General features: G+C 45.0%; 1 protein-coding gene across 2 annotated transcripts in view; it reads right to left on the bottom strand.

The window, feature by feature from the left end:
* ANXA7 (annexin A7) overlaps positions 1–21,466 on the bottom strand; it is a 91,357-nt gene extending 69,891 nt beyond the window's left edge. The window contains exons 1-2 of one of the 2 annotated variants that reach the window (XM_073585870.1): positions 21,312–21,449; positions 5,940–5,975 (exon numbers count right to left, since the gene is read on the bottom strand). The gene's annotated coding sequence lies outside the window, so the exon portion shown is untranslated. Of the gene's footprint in view, positions 1–5,939; positions 5,976–21,311 lie in introns of both variants that reach the window. The other variant, XM_073585869.1, reaches the window with a different exon arrangement.
* Positions 21,467–22,462: the final 996 nt, after the last annotated feature.

A 22,462-nucleotide genomic window follows, 5' to 3' on the forward strand; every position in this document is an offset into this window, starting at 1 on the left:
CTAAATACGGTAAATAATTCTTTTAATGTTTCCTCATAACTTAAAGGGGGTTATCCGGCCTTAGGGTACAAGTCTGCAGTCACTGCAGGCTAGTCGATCCTCACATCGCACACACTAAGCGCTGTCAGGATTCTCAGGTGATGGCAGTGGAGGACGCGGGACCACATGTATGTGATTCGCATACAGTCACTTGCTGACTAGACATGCATGACCCCTCCTGAAGGGTATAGAGACGGGTCCAGCCTCGCTAATTGGAATATGGCCGGAAATATGCAAGTCGCACCCTTGCGATCACAAGACCGCCTGCTTCTGGTGCATCCTCACCACTGGTGTAATGTGAGGATTCACAAGTCTGCAGTCACATAACTGCAGACTTATACTCTAAGGCCAGACAATCTCTTTAAGGATGCATTTACACTGCAAAATACTCATTTGTCAGGTGGCATGATCTCTTGTACTGCACAAATGACAATCATTCACTGAAAAGCCCCCTCCTGTGTGAACAGGACTCACCCTCTCTCATAGAGTTAGGGTATGTGCACACACAAGCGGTTTTTTTTCCACGTTTTTACCAAATAAAACGCTTAAAAAACGCTTAAAAGAAGCATCCCATTCATTTTAATAAATTCTGCATTTTTTGTGCATATTGATGCGTTTTTTCCCACGAAAAAATGCATTGCGTTAAAAAAACGCAGAATGCTCATTAATTTCGCGGAAAATTCTGCATTTCTAGATATTTTCTATGAGACTGGGGACCCTCCGGAAAAACGCATAAAAAACGAGCGTTTTCTGGTAAGGAGTCCGGTTTTCAGTCAGGAATTTTCTGCATACCTGTGCACATAGCCTAAGACTCGAGCAAGATGCATATTGGGCTGCCCATACACACCATCCAATACCTATTGGTGGCAATGAGACAGCAGAAACTACTACTAATATTTATGTCTGATGAAAATCTGTTTGGCTAGGGCTTCCCACAGCTTCTCTTAAGCACTTTTAGAAATGTTGGCATAGACAGTATGAAATAGCAAAGTTTAGGTACAAATATAAGTTACACCAGAATTTGTGATGCAGGAAAACCCTTCATAAATTGCCTCCTAATGACTTGCACAGAGAGAAGGCAACAGAGGGTTATTACCATCTCTCCCTTTCATTAGGTACATGGCGATCACTGCACAGTGACCATTGCTGCAGAGGAACCTTCCTCTACTCATCAGTGAAAGAAAACAAGCTCCTCTAAACAGTGTGTGAGCACCTATGTGGTGGTGTACCAGTATCTAACACCTGTGACGGGATTATATACGAGGGTCGTTGTGTTTCCCCCAGGAGGTGTGTAGAAACACACTGAACCCGCTGGAGAGCATTGTGATCACAGTACTGCCGTGGTACAACGCAAAATAAGAGTGTGGACTTGGTCAAACTATTTGACCATGTCAGATTTAGGTAAACCTGACATGGGCTTTTATTTTTGGAGAGATCTGTAGGACTGTACTGGGACGGATCTCTCCCTCCACTCTGGGTCTTGGGATTGACGCCGGTCCACAATTCTCATATGAACTTTCAGTTAAAGGGATTGTCCGGTTAAACAGATATGTCTGCAGTCACTGTGTGCATTTGCCGGTTTCAGACAGGGGAACGGAGGGAATGCATGAGTTATACATACTTCCGGCCAGTGGATGTGGCCCCGCGCCATACTTGTATGGAAGACAGTTATATTTTGTAAGTTGCCAAAATAAAGACATAAGTTAAAACTACCCTGGGTCACTGCCTCATTACAGCACAGTTGTGAAAGCTGCTGCCTTACATAGCGCTTGAAAAGAGTCGCAGATGTGTCACGTGTGTATTGTGTAACCTCTTCAAAAATGTTAACAAATTCAGGTTACCCGTAACATTTCAAAACTGTGGAAGCAAAGATAGATGGACAATAAGGGTAACTGAACTGCTCCATCAATACAAATGGGGCACCAAACGAGTAGCCTTTCTGTGCTGATAACGGGAGGAGTATGGTCGGGGTCACACTTGCAAATGCAATGCAAGAAACTCACGCCTCAACAACCGGCACTGCCGCCGGCGGTTCGGACTGGAGAGTGCGGCTGCTTGTCTTTCTATGCAGCTGAACGCTCCGGTCCGAACCGGCGGCGGCAGTGCCAGGTGTTGATGCGCGAGTTTCTCGCACTCCACTCGCAAGTGTGACCCCAGCCTATAAGTGAAAATTGATATAAAACAAAAATAAGAAACCAAAAAAGTGATTTTAGGTTGGGAAGACCCCTTCAAGTTACTTTAAGGCTGCTTTTACACTTGCCGTGTTTTTTTGTGGCCTGTTTTTACGGGTCATATTGCCCTGATTTTCACGGTATTCCGTAAAAACGAGACGCAAAACACCTTCTCGGATCGCCGTTTTTCCCTGTTATAACAAATAGTAGGGAAAAAAAAGCGTTGATCCGCAACTACGGTGTACTGCAAAAACAACTTAACGTTGTTTTTGCTGTACCATTGAAATGCATTGCAGCAGTGTCCGTAAGGCCTGTTTCACATTTCTGTTTTTTGACGTCAGTCAAAATCCGCCAGTTTCTGAAAAAAACGGATGCGCCCTATAGACTTGCATGAGTGGCGGATGTTGACTGATGGTCATCCGTTGGATCCGGTTTTTGACAAATCCGTGAAAATTTGAGCGGTTCCCGGGCAGAGCAGACGGACCCTGCAACTTTTTTTCGGTTGACGGTCCGCTATTTTCTAGTGCGCATGCCCGAACGCTTTGCTCTGGGAAACATTTTCACCCGGAAATCTCTCTCTCAAATTTCGGCACTTTGCATCTTCCACGGATCCGTCCGGAAAAATGGTCCGCTGACATCCGTATGTCACTAAACGGAGGCGGATCCATTCTTTTTTTTACCTTTGGCGGATTTCAGCTGACCGCCGACAACAGAAATGTGAAACAGGCCTAAGCTGTGAAAAATATCGAGCAAACTCCATATTTTTTTCACGGCCGTAAACACAGCCCTCACGGCCATATGGAACACTGCCTTCCTACTATTTTTTTTTTCAGGCCGTTTTTGCAGCCCCAAAGAAATGCATTGGCGCCGCAAAAACTGGAAAAAAAAAAAAAAAAAAAAAAAAAAAAAAAAAAACACCACACACAGCAAGTATAAAAGAAGCCTTACACAAGAAAAAGAGAAACGGAAGTTGGATACAGTATTAACACAGATCATATTTTTATGTCCAACTCCAGGTTTTGGCCTTACAAATACTTACGGTAAGTAAAATATCAAAGCCTGAAAGTGACATTCCACGCTTGAGACTTTTTTGCACAAGCAGCAAATTCTCAGACTCAACATGTGACATTCTACATAAAACTGAGATCTGACCTTGAAAAATTAAGAAAAATAGAATAACAATAAAATGAGAAAGTGTAGAGAAGGCCTAAGAAAACAAGTGCAGCCAAGAGCACATACACTGCACATATTACAGTAGTCAACTTGCAAAGGAGAGCAACACAATTACTGTAAAGTGAAGGGACATCTGGGAATTTTACCAAACATGATAAGATAAAATGCTATTTAGGGTGGCAGCCAAGTAGGTTCTCTGGTCACGGGGAGGCAACGTTTTAGACAATTTCCGGGCAGAGAATTAAACTTGCCAAAAATCAGTAAAGACAATTTACAAAAATACAAGACATTTTTGCAAAAATTACAACTTTAACGTTACTTTTGAAATCAGCATCTAAGGCGAATTTACACTTGCCGACCAAGAGCCGTTAAACACCCGCAGATAGACTACATGCAAGCAGGTCTTTAACGATTTACCGTAATGGCAGTTTAGACAGGTCGAAAGCACTTCCATGCCATCACAATGTAGTTAAAGTTGGTCATTCTGTGCACGTACAACAATAATGTTCTAGGCAGCACGTGTCCTGTGTACACAAGACGATGAGCTGCCGAGAATAATGATTTTCAAGCAAACTTTAAAATCGCTCTTTCATCAAGTGATTGGCAAGCCCATAATGCTTGTTCTAGTGTAAGTGCTCTCTAAACAACGACAATTTCTAAATTCAACAGGGTTGCCATCTTTTATTTCATTTTCTTCACATGTGCATATATTTAGAGACAAAAATAATTTTCACAATAAGGTTCCATTAAAAAAAAATGTTGCCCCGTTTGGCTTTACAGGCCATTTGTTTCCCTGAAAATTGAAGTTTGATGTGGTCTGTGGTTATAAGACGGCTGATAGGCGCTCAGAAAGAGACAGAGAAAGAGACAGATGAGACATTTAGGCTGTGTGCAGACACAGCGTTTTTTTAGCTTTTTTTTTAGCGGATTTGCCAATAAATCCGCTATACAAACGCTAAAAATAAGCTTCCCATTCATTTCTATGCATTTTGCACTTTGTGCATATTGATGCGTTTTTTTACCGCGAAAAAAAAACGCTTCGCGGTAAAAAATGCAGTATGCTCATTAATTTTGTGGATTTTTCCGTATTTCTATGGGTCTAGAACCGCACGGAAAAAAAACGCATAAAAAACCGCACGTTTTTTGCGCAAGAACTGTGCGGGAAAACGCTCAGAAGAAAACACGCAGTTTCTGGGAAGGAAGTCCGGTTTTTAAGCAGAAATTTTCTGCTACGTGTGCACATAGCCTTAGGAATTCCCTGTCAGACCATCGATGTAGACTTCATTGAAGGTAGTCTGTCAGCAGGTTTTTGCCAACTAATCGGAGAGCAGCATAATGTAGAGACAGACACCGATTCCTGTCATCCATCCATTTATGTGTCACTGATTCCTGTCATCCATCCATTTATGTGTCACTTATTCGGTCTCTTGTTGTAGGATTAATAAAAAAATCACTGTTTTATCAGCAGATTATCACTACTAAACCTGCTGCCAGGTAGTCCTCCATATTCATGAGCTCTGTATAACTCTGCCCTTACCAGCTGGTTGGTAGCTTTCTGCCTATGCAGAGTATACACCATAGAGAAAGGAAAATGGTTCGGGCTCTGGAATCAAAAGATGGAAGGTAGAGTCATGTATTTTATTGGTGATTGTTGTTAAAATCCATACATGTTGCAATGATGTGGGATGTGGGGGGGAAGAGGACCTCCACCCATCGTTGCAAAGTGTATGGATTTTAACAAAGTTCACCAATAAAAGACAAGGCTTTACCTTCCACCTATTGATCCCAGAAGATGGACCTTTTCCTTTCTCCATTGAGTATCTATGAAATCCTGTACAGAGGTGCGGCCTGGCTTTTCCAAGTAAGAAAGGATTTATTAAGAAAGGGTGAGCTGGTGTTATTACTTCAGAGAGCTGCCAATCGGTGGTGTGAGTGGGGTTATACAGGGCTCAGCATTCAGAGTACTGCGGCAGATAAAATTACTATTTCATCAAAACTACAGCAAGGATCTTAGTAAGTGACATCTCAGGAAACTCTAGCCCTATATCATGCAGCTCTCAGGGTAACACAAAGCTGGTGGCAGATTCCCTTTATCTCATTCTACAACACAGTCTATTTAAGACAAACTAGACAACATTTTTAATGAAACCCATTTGCAGCAATGATTTTTAGCCCAAAATAGAATGCATTTTATTTTTGCAAATACCGTAAGAAGAATTGTCCCCCAGTGAACAACTCACAGTTTCAGAAAAGTAGTGTACAGACGTGAATGGCTGTCAAAAAAATGAAACAAAACTATGCTTGTCTACACAGGCAGAGCCACCAAGCTCATCACTGCAGAAGTGGAGACTTGGCACTGGACCCAAGGAAGATGAGGAAAGCAGGGTGTCATTTTACAACAAGCTGCGCATGGGGACACAACTTTCCTGATAACCCTTTTGACTTTCAGTTCAACAGTAAATCTGGCTGTCACTTTTACCACACTGGAAATAAAAATAAAAATCGTGACCAAGAGACTGTATGATGGAGCATGGTCCACACTGGATGAATACATACAATGTTTGTTTTTTTGAGGTGGCCTGTAATTTTCCCCTATAAAACAAACAAACAAAAAAAAGTTGAGTTAATGGAGAGTCATGACAAGACTGCTTATATTTATAAAAAAAAAAAAAATTATATACACACACACATATTTGGCCCTGATTCACAGGTTGATTCATGGAGAGAGAAAAAAGGATACTATGTATTGGAATTATTACTGTAATACAGTGTTATTTCTGGATCATAGACCAGAAAAGAGGCATGTAAATAGGAGGGATCACCAATAAAGTATAATAAAATACAAGATAATGAACTTTTTATTAATCATCCAAAACAAACAACATGCAGTGCAAATATAAAAACAATTAAAAATTAGGAGTGAGGAAAGGTGAGGCAGAAGAAACACCCGACGCGTTACGCCAGAACAACTGGCTTCTGCTAGGATGCGGGTGACGGTCTGGGCCCTTTACTCTTACATCAGTGTTTTTTTGATCCAAGCATGCGCCTTGGAGCTCGCCGGACGCCATCTTGGTCTACCTTGTATGCTTCATCTTAGCCCATTGCGGCTGCGCAACACCGGATATTTTACTTCCGGTGTGTTCCCGGTAGTTGCGCTATTTGGGGCATGCGCAATAGAGTTCTCTCGACGCCATCTTGGTACACCATTATGTTTACTTCACCTCGGTCTACTGCGGCTGTGCAATACCGGACAACTCATTTCCGGTTTGCGAGTTTCACACTGTGTCTGGGCCCACCCTCAAGCTTACACCTGTTCCCTGACTGTAAGTTGATTTTATGGGTATTTATATACCATCCACTAACATGACACTGCTCCTGATGAAGCCAGTTGTTCTGGCGTAACGCGTCGGGCGTTTCTTCTGCCTCTGCCTCACCTTTCCTCACTCCTACCTCCACTGGTTACTGGACCAGGGTTCAACCTGCCAGCACTATTTTGCTCCTAACAGGTTGTATAGAGGGGGCCATTTGCTATTGGGTCCCTTGATCATTGGTCTGTTCATACTGCATGAGCAGCATAACACCTTTATAAATCCTCCAAGTTTCCATTTGGGTTGGAGTATTTTTTGCTGGGGGCAATTTGACAACTAGGATTTGTGCTTCTTTGAATAAGTCTGCTTGTTCAAATATTTTGCTATACTTATTAGGCAGTTTGCATCCATTATCATATTAGGTGGATGGTGGAATATATGTCACTTTCTTTTATTATTTGTTGTTAGACTTTATATACCTATACCAGGTGTATTGCAAGTACATTTGTTATACATAGATTTATTAAGGGTTTGTGCAGAGGTTATTACCCCCTCTTTTTGGGTATGTAAAATGAACGCAATTGTGCGGTTTTAATTGTTTTTATATTTGCACTGCATGTTGTTTGTTTTGGATGATTAATAAAAAGTTCATTATCTTGTATTTTATTATACTTTATTGGTGATCCCTCCTATTTACATGCCTCTTTTCTGGTCTATGATGTTGGTATATAGCATGTAATTGGTGATCCCATTCAGTGGTGCCCTCCATAATTTTCTAAGGTTACAGTGTTATTTCTGGAGCATGTATCAATTGGTCACATGAAGATCTTAACAAAGATCAAAAGTGGCGGTAACAAGATAACTGCTGGTGCTAATAGTATACCGCTGTTCAATGTGTCTGATCTATTAGGGCTCTGTTCAAAGGCTCGTGGCCTCCAATTTAAAAATGAACTGTGTGCCCACGTTGCGTTTCCGCGGCCACTGAAACGCTTAAAAAAAAAAAAAAAAAAAAAAAATAGATAAATCGCTTCTAAAACACATCCCCATGCATTCCTATGGGATTCCGCAGTTGCTGTACCAATGCTGCAAATTTTTCCGCTGCGGAATTGCATAGCGGTAAAATCCGCATGTTCATGATTTCTGCGGAATCGCGGCGATTCTGCCGCCATAGGATTGCACTGAAACGCTCACTTTACACATGTGGCTATGCCCACCATGCGTAAAGTGAGTACTTCATGTGCGGATGGTACCCAGGGTCTGGAGGAAAGGAGACTCTCCTCCATGCCCTGAGTACCATAATCCTGTAAAAGATAGAATCAAAATAAAATAGGAATATACTCACCTTCTGTCGGCCCCTGGAGCCTTCCCGCCTCTCAGCCATGCTGCCAGCATCTTCCGTTCCCAGGGATGCATTGCACGAATGACCTCTGATGACGTAGCGGTCTCGCGAGACCGCTACATCATCCAAGGTCATTGTCGCAAAGCATCCCTGGAAACAGAAGATGCTGGCAGAATGGCTGAGAGGCGGGAAGGCTCCAGGGGCCGACAGAAGGGGAGTATATCCAGATTTTTTATTATTTTTAACATTCTATTGATGCTGCATAGGCAACATCAATAGTAAAAAGTTGGTCACACTTGTCAAGCACTATGCTTGACAAGTGTGACCAACCAGTCAATCACTTTTCCAAGCAATGCTTTAAATCGTTTGGAAAAGTGCAAGCATTCTGCAAGCTAAAAATGCTTGCAAAACGCTTTTCCCTGCGGCAGATAGTTGCGGAAATGCTGCGGACATTTCTGCAACGTGGGCACATAGGCTAAAGGAAACCGGACAGCGGATACATGCTGCTCATAGATCAGGCAGCATGCATCAGACATTGGCTGCATTTCCATTTCAATCAGGCATGTTTGACTCAAATTCTAAAGCGTTTCAGAGAAAAACCAAACTTTGAAAAGCCCACCGGAATGAGCCACATGAGAGACTAGTCAGACAGCTTCTCCCCACCAGGGACTGCCAACTCCCTCACTGCATGCATAGGAAGACACCTGTCAATCATTGCCGATCACTGGTGGCTCTTAGGTCTTGCTCACATTGTGCAAATAAAAAAAAAAAAAAAAGCAAAGCTTTGATGTTAATCCAGAAAAGTAGGACGAGTGTCATGCGAGTACAATGCAATTTTTCTCACCTAACATCCGGAAGGAATGCGATTTTATCATCATCTTCTACATACTGCAATTCTCATGTAATTTAAAGCTAGTTTACAAAGTTAATAAAAGCAATGTTATATACAGATAAAATGGCTATATGTCCTGTAGATATGCAATGGCTTATTTCGTTTTTAGCTACTTCAAAACCTGGAATTTCACTTTCTTTTGAGGGTTTTCATCAGTTCATGTAAAGAACATGCCTACAACTGTGGACTTTTGGTTTTCTTTTTATTGTGAAGTAAACAAATAGAACAAAATAACTGAATAGTTATGCATGCTGAAGTTTTCAGCCGCCTAAAGTCAGTACTTTGTAGAGCCTCCTTTCATGGCAGTCATAGCTGCACATCGCTTTGGGTAAGTCTCTGAGCTTTCCACTGGGATTTTTTTCCCATTCCTCAAGGCAAAACTACTCGAGCTCAAAGTTTGCTGCTCACCAGAAGAAACCATGTATCTTCAAGTCTAACCACAGATCCCCAACTGGATTAAGGCTTTGACTAGGCCACTACAAAACAGTTACTGTATGGGTATGTGCACATGCTGCGGAATCCACAGTACCATTAAAATCTATGAAAAACAAAAAACGCTGTGCACTTGCTGCGGTTTCTAATCCTCGGCATGTCAATTCTTTGTGCGGATTCTGCAGCGGTTTTACACCTGCTCCATGATCAAGTGTCAAACCGCAGGCTAATCCGCAGGTCTTTTTACCTGCGTATTTATTTTGCAAAATCCGCAAGGTGTGCACTTACCCTATATACTCGTGTATAAGCAGTTTTTCAGCACATTTTTTGTGTGCTGAAAATGCCCCTCCTCGGCTTATACGAGTCATTATCCCAGAAAGACGGCGGGGGAGAGGGTGACAGGAGGCAGAAGCCGGCGGCAGTGAAAGTCACTGTGCCCGCTGCTAAAGAGAAATGAATATTCACTACACTGGCAGTGAATATTCATTTCTCTTATAGCGTGCACAGTGATTTTTTTTTTTTTTTTTACAGCCGCCGGCTTCCAGCACACATCCTACTTACCTTCCTGCACACCCTCGCTGCATCTTGTTCGTTCCGGCTTCCAGCAACTCTTCCGGCCGAGCGATCACATGGCCCCGCTCATTAAGGTAATGAATATTCACACCTCTCCATTCCCATACAAGTGGCGTGAGTAATCATTATCTTAATGAGCGGGGCCAAAAGAACGCTCGTCAGGAAGAGCTGCTGGCGCCGGAACGAGATGCAGCAAGGGCGCGCAGGAAGGCAAGTAGGATTTTTTTTTTTTTTATAGGAACCATGCATACAAGGATAGAGATAAGGAGCCATTCATACAAGGATAGGGAAGGGGGAGCCATGTATACCAGGATAGGGATGAGGGGACAATGCATACCCGGCTTAGACTCAAGTCAATAAGTTTACCCAGTTTAATCGTGGCAAAATTAGCTGACTCCACTTATCCGGTATACATTTCCCCTTACACCACTCGAGTGTTGCTTTAGCAGTATGCTTTGGGTCAGTGTCTTTTTGGAAGGTGAACCTTTGTCCCAGTCTCAAATCACTGACAGATTGAAACAGGTTTTGCTCAAGAACATCCCTGTATTTCGCACCATCCACGTAGTACAAAAAAATATATTTGAAAAACATAACGACAGAAATAAAAATCAAGGAACAGTCCCTGGTTCACCGATAAAAAGATTACCATGAAGCTTTGCCGTAGTCCACATTCCCAGAATCTGGCGTCTGTGAATATCAGTAAAGTGGTGCGTGTGTGTTTTTTGGGATTACTGGGTTAGTAAAGGGGGGTGTCTGACAAATCACAGCTGTCATCAACCCAATTCTGGAGTGACTGTGGGCTTCTATTTTTTAGTCTGGGAAGGGCCCAATAAACATGGACTTTTCCAGTCTGATAACATAAGCCCACAGCTGTCTTCTTTACCTTTGCTGTATTTCAGAAATAGGAGGGGGGGGGGATGTCACATTGTTTTTTTTTAATTAATTTAATAGGTTAAATAAGGCATAACACCCTTTAGTGCCACATGAAAGGCAGTAAAAAGGTGCAAGTTTATTATAATTAGGTGGCTTGTGGCATTATACATGTACGGGACCTCTAACTATCCTGACGGTTCGGGTTGTGAACTTACTGTACTTGGCTGATGAAATTTCATGTTTGCTTTGAGATGACTGCAAAAAAAAAAAAAAAAAAAAAAAATCGGGTGGCATACACATGGCCCGTGTGCCGTCCGATTTGGTTTCTGATACCCACGGACTTGCATTGGCGAGTCTCGTACGATACACGCAGTAAGTCGAGCTGAGAAAAAGCTCTCAAATGAGCACTGACTTATTATTAACATTGCAATAAAGCGAAGATGAGCAGCATACAATCCAGGTGAGAAATATATAAATTTATTCAGCCATGATAAAATGCAACGTTTCAACCACCAAGGGGTCTTTTTCAAGCTTGAAAAAGACCCCTTGGTGGTTGAAACGTTGCATTTTATCATGGCTGAATAAATTTATATATTTCTCACCTGGATTGGATGCTGCTCCTCTTCGCTTTATTGGAATTCCTATGGTCCTGTTGGGTCTCTGGACGGTGAGCGTGCATCCACTTGATCCTGCAAGTGCTGTTTGCCATTTTCCTTTTCATGTTATTATTAACATTAGTCACAGGGCAATGCGATATTTTCTTGTATTGCACTAACCGATTTGAATTGGGCAGCATGTGTCCGCTGTCAGGTTCCCTTTCAGGCTCATTCAGACATCAGTTATGCGTTTTTCATGGTTAGAACATGTACCCATTGTAGTCTAGGGGCTGTTCACATGTCTATGTTTTTTTGTGAAACGAGTGGTCCTCACTAAAACAGATACGGTATGTACAGTTTTGGCCTGGGTCACATAGCAAACTTATCAATGCAAAACTATGTGTCACAAGAAAGGAAAAGAGGGGGGGGGGGAACGACATTTGAACAACATCTGCATGCTGTACATCTTTCACTGACTTTAAGGATAAGCTTTAAAAAACCTCCGTTTTTTTTCTATTTTTTCACATGGCCTTACATGTTCCTAAAATTATATTTCAACATATGCTCAAAAAGGCTTCAAAATATTGTGCTGAATATTAGGCTAGGTTCACAGATTGCGCTTTTGCTGTGTTTTACAGTACCAGCAAAAGCTATGAGTTCATAAATCTCACTCACACACTTTCCCCCTCCCCCCGACTGATTTGGAAAACTGCTGCTTTTTTTTTGCAAACTGCAGCATGTCACTTTCACTGTTTTTTTAAAGAGTTTTTGCAGTGTTTTTTCTCACCCATAGAAAGCAATGAATAAGTGCAAAAACACAGGCATCATGTTTTGCTGTGTTTTTTGGGGGCAAAATACCATAACCCTTTCTTTCATGACATATGAAATAGATATATAGATCGCTCTCAAGTCGGAAGCAGGCTCACCTAGCGAGCCCGCACTATACCTGGCAGGCAATGGCTGTGTATTACAGCCTGGACCTGCTGCTAATAATCGCAGGTGGAGCAGAGCTCCGCCCATGATTGACAGCAGTATTTAACAGGTTAACAATCTCTGACAGCGTCATTTAACACACTCCAGCGTGCTTGTGCGTCATTACCTTCTCCCATCAGCATGCCAGTGACATGATCACAGGTGGCCGATGAGTTGCCATGACAGCCAGGGGGTCAAAGGAGACAGTGACTTCTGCTACATGCAGCGATGCTGTGTCTTCACTACATATAGCACATGCAATCGGATGATCGCATCTGGGGGCTAACAAGAACAGTAAACAGTTTAAAAAAAAGTTTAAAAATATTTAGGAAATAAAAATTCAAATCCCCTTCCCTTCCACTGCAAAAGCTGAAAATCAGTTGCGCGCATGGTCGCGAAACGAAATACTTCTGGGACAAAAGAAACAACTACGTATGCCGACGCATGCGCAGTTGCGCACTGCTGATTTTCGGCTTTGCCCTCAATTGGGCAAAGCATACTGCGCACGCGCGAGGTCACACTTCAATGGGCACGTGCGAAATCTGTACGCGATCTTCACAGAGAAGAATGCGTACAGCAAGCCGAGGAGGGAAGGAGTGACGGAACAGAGGCAATGCCCATCGGACCGGACAGATCAACATACCCTGCGGGACAAAGGCTACTTTCACACTTGTGTTTTTTTGCTGCGCATTTTTTGCGCATACAAACGCATCATGCGTTTGTGTGCTTTTTGCGGGTTTTGGTGCATTTTTAAGAAAAAACACATGCGTTTTTTTGCGCATACGTGCGCATTACAATGCGCACCCATAGACTTTAATGGGTGTTTTGCTGTAAAAAAAAAAAAAAAAAAAAAAAAAACACATTGCGTGCGCATGCGTTTTTTGGGGGCAAGTCGGATGCACAAAAAATGCAACAGGATGCATTGTGTGCCCGAAGCACACTGCAAAAAAAACGCATGTGCATACAAACGCATACGTGCGCATATGTATGCACACATATGCGCACCCATGTTAAAGTATAGGGGAAAAAACATGCATTTTTTTGTGCTAAAAAGCAGCGCAAAAAAACGCAAGTGTTAAACCAGCCTATTAAAGGTTTTTATGGGTGATACATGGCAGGGCTGTGGAGTCGGAGTCGTGGAGTCGGAGTCTGTAGAAATGTACCGACTCCGACTTTAAAAAAAATGTATTAATATTTCATAATTGAACTTTCATATGAATTTTATAAATGTTACTCAAATATATATGTTCTATCAAACTATGAACAACAGTGATAAGCAGTTCTGCTGGAGATAGAGACATTTCTTACTTCTTGTGTGTCACTGTTCTCCACTGCCCTTATCTAATCTTATACTTGGTTAACCTCATGCTGCCCCAACCCCCCTACTTACAATGTATGAAACTGAAAGTGAAAATGTGTTGCAAATTCTTAGTAGTAAAGCTCCTCCTCTAGACTAGATCATACTAGGTGTGCGTCTTCCAAGCATCTCACAGCTGCCTGCTAATCAGAAGAGGAAGACTGTAAGAAGTATTATCCTTTCAACAAACTTTGCATCAGTTAACTGTGAGTACATGAGGAATAATAACAGTATTACTGACCACTATATCAGTTGTACGACCTGGCAATAATTTTGTATAATTGTTTTTAGGAAAAACAATTGTCATTTGGATTGTGAATGCAGAATTAAAAACCCGAGAATGTCAAAGAAGCATCACATTAAATCAGCTGTATTTGAACATTTCACCATCACTCAAGATAGAAAACATTATGTCTGTCAGTGTATGACAACTGATCCAGACGAAAACAAATGCTGTGAAGCCAAGATGAGTGCATATTCAGGCAAAGATAAAAATGCTCCTACCAGAGCTTCTAATCTAAAGAGACATTTACAGCGCTTTCATCCAGAAGTACTGAAAGCAGTGGATGAGAAAGACTGCATCCAAACCAATGAACCAGTGCCCAGCTCTTCCAGCCAAACAAAGGAGCAGAGAACTTTGCAGCCATCAGTTGCAAGATATTTTGTCAGTGACAAAGTTACTGTGACAATGACAGTAGATACATTTAAAAAACAGATCATAGAGCTTGTTGTAAAGGATAGTGTGCCTATTTCATTATTTTCACGACCAGCTTTTATGTGTCTGAATGGGGAAATGGCCCGCAAGCTTGGTGTTTCTCTGGAGAGAGAGAGTATTAGAAAATAAGTAGTCGAAGAAGCTTTTAAACAAAAGGAAGAACTTAAAAAAACTCTCAAGGGACGCTTTCTGTTTCTTAAAATGGATGCCTGCACACGTCCCAGAGTGAACTATTTTGCCATCAATGTCCGATTTGTTTGAGACAAAAATGAAATAGTTACCAAGACATTGGCAGTAAGGCCGGTTTCACATTAGCGCATTTTCAGCGCGCGCACGGCCGGGGGTAGCTCCGCCCCCGATCCGGCTCTCTGCCCGGCGTGCCCGCCCCTTCCTTGTAGCGCCGCCTCCTAGCGGACAGCGGCGCCTGCGATCGGCGCACCCTATCTTTAGCATAGGGTGCGCCGATCGTGCGCAGGCCGTGCGCTAGTTGCGCTTTGACCTGCGCTGCGCACTTTTGACGGTGCGCCGTGCGCGCCAAAATCCGAAAAGTTTGATTTTGGCGCGCACGGCGCACCGTCAAAAGTGCGCAGCGCAGGTCAAAGCGCAACTAGCGCACGGCCTGCGCACGATCGGCGCACCCTATGCTAAAGATAGGGTGCGCCGATCGCAGGCGCCGCTGTCCGCTAGGAGGCGGCGCTACAAGGAAGGGGCGGGCACGCCGGGCAGAGAGCCGGCTCGGGGGCGGAGCTACCCCCGGCCGTGCGCGCGCTGAAAATGCGCTAGTGTGAAACCGGCCTAAAAGACACCAAAGCTCATCACACCAGTGAGTTTCTCCAGGTCTTGGTGGAAAGGGTTCTGCAAGACTATGAACTTAAAAAAGAACAAGTTCTTTCTGTCGTAACTGACAATGCTTCAAATATGATAAGTACTATTAAGCTAATGAATGAGAGTAATGATGGTGACCAGCAGCTAGAAGAACATTCTGGGTCCACAGACACAGAAATGTTTGAAATAGAGGAACACAGTATTGTAACTGAGGAGCAAACTGAAGTTGCTTCAGATGAACAGCAACATGATAGTTTAGATGATCTTGTTGAAACTGTGTCAATATGTTCTTTCATTCATCACATGCGCTGTGTTGTGCATACGCTACAGCTGGCTATAAGAGACAGTCTGCAAGAAGGACATGCTGCTGCACTGATTGGCAAGGTGAGAAAATTGGCTACTGTTGCCAGAACCCCTAAAGTTGACTCAATTTTGAAGAGACGTGCTGGAAAAGGGGCAATTATTGATCAAGCCACACGATGGGGCAGTACTTACTTAATGATTCAGCGCTTGGTTGAACTGAAAACCTTTCTTGTAGACATGGCTAACCCTCAACTGACGCTAAATGAAAGTCAGTGGAATCAGGTGACTGAGCTGGAAAAATTGCTAGAGCACCCATTTACAGTGACTAAAAAATTACAAGCAGAGGACTTAACTCCAGGTATTTTCTTAAAGGAGTGGAAGAACCTGATGTTTCGCCTGTCCCAAAGAGGAGGGTTAATTGCAAGTGGCATTGCTACATCAATGAAACGGAGAGAGGAGCTACTATTACAAAATAACATTCTTTTGGCAGCTGTTCATGTAGACCCAATGCATCGGATTCTTCTAGATGATCAACAGCTAAGTAAAGGAAAAGAAGCTCTGTTTGAAATAGCAGTAAGGATGAAAGGGTTGCAGAACAGTCAGGAGGAACAAGAAGAATTTGGTCGTCCTGCCACATCTTCACCCTCATCATCAACTGATGAAGAATTTAATTTCGAAAAATATTTGGATCACAAGGACCGTGCAAAGCGTTCCCGCATAGAAGAGTCATCCGCATCAAGGAACACAGCCAGTACATTTCAGCAGAATTTTTCATGTGCACTAAAAGAAATTGAGAAATTTGACCGTTCATCAAAAATAACAGTGCAACAAGCGATTCCTCTGTATCCTGACATTGTCAGAGATGTTGCCAGAGTGGTTACTGCTTTGCCACCAACACAAGTTAGTGTAGAGAGGTTGTTCTCTGCTCTCAAAATAATTAGATCAGATTTAAGGGCATCCATGAAGGAGGATCTGACAGAGGCAATACTTTTTCTGAGGACAAATTTATAGATTTCTTCTTATTAACTGCATAAAAGTGTTTATTGCATATTTACTTACAGTTTAGAAAAGTTTATAAAAGTTATTTGCTATATTCTAATTGTATTCTAATAAATGTAGTTTTTGCTCTAAGTGGTCTGATTACTTATATGATGGTGAGAAACTGAATAAGCACGATGTTTAATATTTTACAACAGTAAATTTGTTGTTATGAATTGGCCATTTATGAAGGAGTCGGAGTCGGAGCCGGAGCCGGAGTCGGAGCCTGATAAAATCCAGGAGTCGGAGTCGCAACTGTGGCTTACAGACTCCACAGCCCTGATACATGGGGAGTCAGGGGGTTTCAGAACTAGTTGTGGAACGCATAGCTGACACTCTATTAAATGATATTTTTACTGGGTAGGCCAAAAAAAAGTGGTGACAGGTTCCCTTTAAAGAGATAAACAAACAGTTGGGCTGGGCTTCCCTTTTTTTTTACAATGCAATTTTCAGCATCAACATAAAATATAGGTAGTTTCCGGGTGTAATTGGGTAATAGACTGACCGGTGATGTTTGAACAGCAGCTTACTATTGATCCCCCATTCCTTTAGCAAACACCATGAGACCCAGGATGTTGCTCCACTTTACGACACTGATCTTTCACAGCAGGCGATTCACAGCATTCAGAATATCCAAGTACAACTACCACTAAACTGACAGCTGGCCGGCGTTAGTGAGAAAGCACATACATGCATGAGTAAGCATGGGAGACATTTCTGCATAACTGGAAATGTTGGTAGATGAGCCTAGCCCTTGGGCTACGCTCACACAGTAGGATTATAGGTCGCACCTAAACTAGATAGGTGTGATTATAAAGGATTTGTACCATGGCAATTGGAGAAGACTGCATAGGACGTCAAGAAGCAACCAAGGTCTGCACCCAGTGCTTTCGGACACACAAAACAGCACCAGGGACGTCTTAATTATGTGACAGCAAGATTTAGATAAGGAGCTTTTTATTTTTTTCCCTAAGATTTTGCTATAATAGAGAAGTGTAGGATTTACCGTAATCGTGTAAGAAGTCCATACACACGACAACCACACACAAATATGTTACAGCTAGTCAGCTCTGCAGACAGCATTAAACTTCAACCTCAGAAGTGTGACATGAACGCTTGTGACAACCATTCCTCCACATATAGTGCATATCAGATGTCAGGTCCCTATCTGCAGCATCAAATACACAAACACGCTGCCACGTGTGAACATGGCCTGAGGCAGAGTTCAGTACGATGAAGAACAGAAGCCTCGTGCCTTCTTTACATAGCCACAAGATCTAGATGCGACTGAGCATGTTGCTTCACCAGTGCAACAGCCCAGAGGGATGATGGAGGGATGATGGAGGCACGATATGCTGGACCGGCCTTCCTATGAATGTACCATCATTTCATCTCATGACTGCTGACATAGTACTAAAAGTGCAGCTGATCAGCAGCAGCCGATTGGCTGCAGTGGTCACCACATATTAATGTCATGTCACCGCAGGGAGGCAAAGAGCCAACGTTGGGAGGTGTGGTGCCAGTCTAGGAGGAAAGTATGTTTGTTTTATTATGCTCACTTTAGCTTATGAGAAGAAGTTGTCCAGTAGTGATCAACTTCCCACAGGGTCTACTAGACCCCCACTAATGCCTAGATCACAGAGTTATTAATTCTGGATGACAACTGCAAGCACTACACTCCATCTTCTCTAGCAGTCTCAGAATAAATGGAGTGACTGCCAATCATCTCCATGCAAACAGGCAGGACAAAAGAGCCCCTTACTGGTAATCTTGGTGGTCTTTTCGGTTGAACCTCAAATCAATTTAGAAGTTATATTTCCTGTGAATAGGTGATAAAAGGGGTATTCCGGTAAAATTCTTAGGAAAACTTGGAGGGAAAAAAAATAAAAAGGATGTGTATGGGGCGGGGAGTAGAACACAGGAGCGTCATTTGCCATTGAAGTAGGAGGGTACAGTAGGTCACACACCCATTAGATTAACATTGGCTAGTCATGGATTTCTAAGTGACCATCCACTGTTATGGGGGGGGGGGTGTCCTGACCTCCCTCTGGCAATAGATGTCTGAGGAAGGGGGTGAGAATCGGGGCAGCTGAATCTACACACCTGATCCCATTATGTAACATCAGCTTCCTCCCATCTATATACAGAACATGGGCAGGATTGGCTGACAATATGTGTCTATGGAAGTTTGCAGTAATTAGCTGTCAGTCAATACACAAGCGTACGTCCATTGGTCACTTAAAGAGACCCTGTCTGCACGATTTTATAATGTACAGTAGAGACATGGGTGTAATGTCACTGTAATACTGATTACATTAATAATGTAATCCGCTATGTTGCTCTTGTTTAATCAGCATTTGAAGTTTTCTGCTAATTAGATCTTGGTGCACAGGGGCCAGGTCTTCTCCCTGTCTGTTTCCCCAGCCCCTCTGCTGCCTCCTCTGTTGTTTGAAATCTCAGCAGTGACCTGTCACTCACAGACCAGAGACAGGTGGAGGCGCCGGGGAGTCACAGGCAGGGAGGAGAAGACCCTGTGTACAGTCCGGCCCCTGTGCACCGAGATCTAATTAGTAGAAAAATTAAAATGCTGATTAAAGAAGAACAACCAAGTGGAGGAGTATGATCATTTTAAAGGGAATGCCCAGGACTATCATATTGATGACTTATCCTTAAGGTATCAAAATAAGATCAGGAGGGTCAGACACCCCATATACATAATGGGCAAAGCAGAACACAGCAGCTGAGTATTATGTCGTGCATGCTGCAGAATTCTGCAATTTATATCCAATTTGCTTGAAAGTGACAGCAATACTCTGCGTCGCCCAACAAACAATGAACAGAGTCGTGACGACCTATCGCTCCTATCCAACCGCTGCAGATAACAGCAGATTGGTAATGGGGGTCAGACCCTCACTGACCTTACAGACCAGGACTCGTCCATCAGTGATCTGACGGCCCCTACAAATACTCACCAAGATGTCTCACGTGCCATGAATTGCATATAACTAGTTGAACTAGGGAGGAATTCACCCCAATAGTTGTAGGTCGCACCCAGCTGACAGATTTACAGGGCAATGATGGGACCAGAAACGGGTTATGACAGGATAGTCCCCAGTCTGATCTGATATCAGCAGAGCAGCCACATGCACAAGTAGCAGAGCTTAGCTGTCTCTGTGGTGCAGGATGGAGCCAAATCTCACAGGCAGCCAGCACAGAGGTGTAACCTTTGGACACATAACTCCGCTCTGCTACACACAGGGTGTAGTGTGGGCTTCTTGCTCACCAGAACACGTTCTGCAAGTTTCTCCCTCCCAGGGAATAACCTCCAGGGTGTGGTAACGAGTGGAAACACTGACGTACGAGCCATCGCGGCAGCGCTGCCATTACACAACCCCTGCAGCCCCAGCGTCACGGCAGAATGGAGCAGAGCGGAGTCTGTCACCTGACAGGACGGCACATAATGAGAAGACAGCATAGGCTCCGTGGCGCCCGGCCGCAGCGCCAGCTCTGCGCTCCGTGGCGCCCGGCCGCAGCGCCAGGTCATAGCGCCAGTTCTGCTCCGTGCGCCAGGTCATAGCGCCCGGTCGCAGCGCCAGCTCTCTGCTCCGTGCGCCCGGTCGCAGCGCCAGCTCTCTGCTCCGTGCGCCCGGTCGCAGCGCCAGCTCTCTGCTCCGTGCGCCCGGTCGCAGCGCCAGCTCTCTGCTCCGTGCGCCCGGTCGCAGCGCCAGCTCTCTGCTCCGTGCGCCCGGTCGCAGCGCCAGCTCTCTGCTCCGTGCGCCCGGTCGCAGCGCCAGCTCTCTGCTCCGTGCGCCCGGTCGCAGCGCCAGCTCTCTGCTCCGTGCGCCCGGTCGCAGCGCCAGCTCTCTGCTCCGTGCGCCCGGTCGCAGCGCCAGCTCTCTGCTCCGTGCGCCCGGTCGCAGCGCCAGCTCTCTGCTCCGTGCGCCCGGTCGCAGCGCCAGCTCTCTGCTCCGTGCGCCCGGTCGCAGCGCCAGCTCTCTGCTCCGTGCGCCCGGTCGCAGCGCCAGCTCTCTGCTCCGTGCGCCCGGTCGCAGCGCCAGCTCTCTGCTCCGTGCGCCCGGTCCCAGCGCCAGTTCTGCTCCGTGCGCCCGGTCCCAGCGCCAGGTCTGCTCCGTGCGCCCGGTCAAAGCGCCAGGTCTGCTCCGTGCGCCCGGTCAAAGCGCCAGTTCTGCTCCGTGCGCCCGGTCACAGCGCCAGTTCTGCTCCGTGCGCCCGGTCACAGCGCCAGTTCTGCTCCGTGCGCCCGGTCACAGCGCCAGTTCTGCTCCGTGCGCCCGGTCACAGCGCCAGTTCTGCTCCGTGCGCCCGGTCAAAGCGCCAGTTCTGCTCCGTGCGCCCGGTCACAGCGCCAGTTCTGCTCCGTGCGCCCGGTCCCAGCGCCAGTTCTGCTCCGTGCGCCCGGTCACAGCGCCAGTTCTGCTCCGTGCGCCCGGTCACAGCGCCAGTTCTGCTCCGTGCGCCCGGTCACAGCGCCAGTTCTGCTCCGTGCGCCCGGTCACAGCGCCAGTTCTGCTCCGTGCGCCCGGTCACAGCGCCAGCTCTGCTCCGTGCGGAGGTCTGACGAGCGCGGCCCGTACACGCCACATTACAGGATAATTACGCCACAAACTTCCCAGGAACTTGCTGCGCCCCTCCCAGCACTGACCTATGTGCCCCCCGAGGAGACACAGCCCCTGAGCCGCCTCACCTTGTCACCGGTCCCGCACCGCTGCAAACAAGGAGGAGTAGGCTGACAGGACCCGCTGCTGCCAACACCGAGACGTCAACACCAATTCCCTCGGGTGGGAGGTAAATATGCTAAACGTACCCCTACCCGGAAGGCGAGGTGGTTCTGCCCATCACGTGACGTCCCTTCCACAGAAATGTGTGCAGGGCGGGGAGGGTTTCGGCTGTCTAATGGCCGGCAACCATGGCAACCACTGGGGGGCGGAGCTGCGACGACAGGGAACGTCCTCAAAGGACATTACAGAATCACGTGGCTGACTGTGTGAGACTTCATAGTTGTAACGTACATACACGCAGGGCCGGCCCGAGAGATTATGGCGCCCTAGGCGAAACTATTTTGTTGCGCCCCTACTATTCTTGGCAGTAGATGAAAACTTGGGATATAAATTTAGGAGCAAAATAAACCACAACAACAATGATTAATTATCTCTCTCCTAAAGGCACTGTCACACTTAGCGATGTACCAGTGATATGACGCGGTCAGGATCGCTGGTGCATCGCTAAGTGGTCGCTAGTGAGCTGCCACACAGGCAGATCTCACCAGCGACATCGCTGGGGACGGGGGTCGCTACTTACCTGTCACACCAGGCGATCCTGCGTCCTCCCGCCCGGCTCCACGCGTCGCTCGTCCTCACAGCAGGAAGCTGACGACGAGAAACAGTCCAGGACGTTGTCGCACGATCAGCGATGGACAGCGGGGTAGCCGTCGGAGGTAAGTATCAGACACCGCGATATCGCTTAGTGTGACAGGCCCTTTACTCTTTAATCTTCTGAGAAGTTGTATAGGACAAATATATACAAAGTAATCAATAACACAAAGCAAAAACGACCATAGGTAATTCAAATTTTTGTTTCCTTGCCTTTTTTTTTTAAAAGGATGACACTAAGTCACCGAGATTAATTTGTTTAGCAACTTCAGATTCTATCGAAATTGTTGCCAACCCAACCAACCTCTCGCGTCATATTTGCCCTTAAATATGTACACTTTTCTTTCCATCCCTAAAACTTTTTGCCTTTTGAAAAGATTTTTTATAATTTTTTCTATTTTTTCTCTGGCGCCCCCTTTGGGTCGGCGCCCTAGGCGGCCGCCTAGCTCGCCTATACGTTCGGGCC

Source organism: Dendrobates tinctorius, unplaced genomic scaffold (genome assembly GCF_039654945.1).
Source record: "Dendrobates tinctorius isolate UK_male_01 unplaced genomic scaffold, ASM3965494v1 ptg000089l, whole genome shotgun sequence".
NCBI classification, from domain to species: Eukaryota; Metazoa; Chordata; class Amphibia; order Anura; family Dendrobatidae; genus Dendrobates; species Dendrobates tinctorius.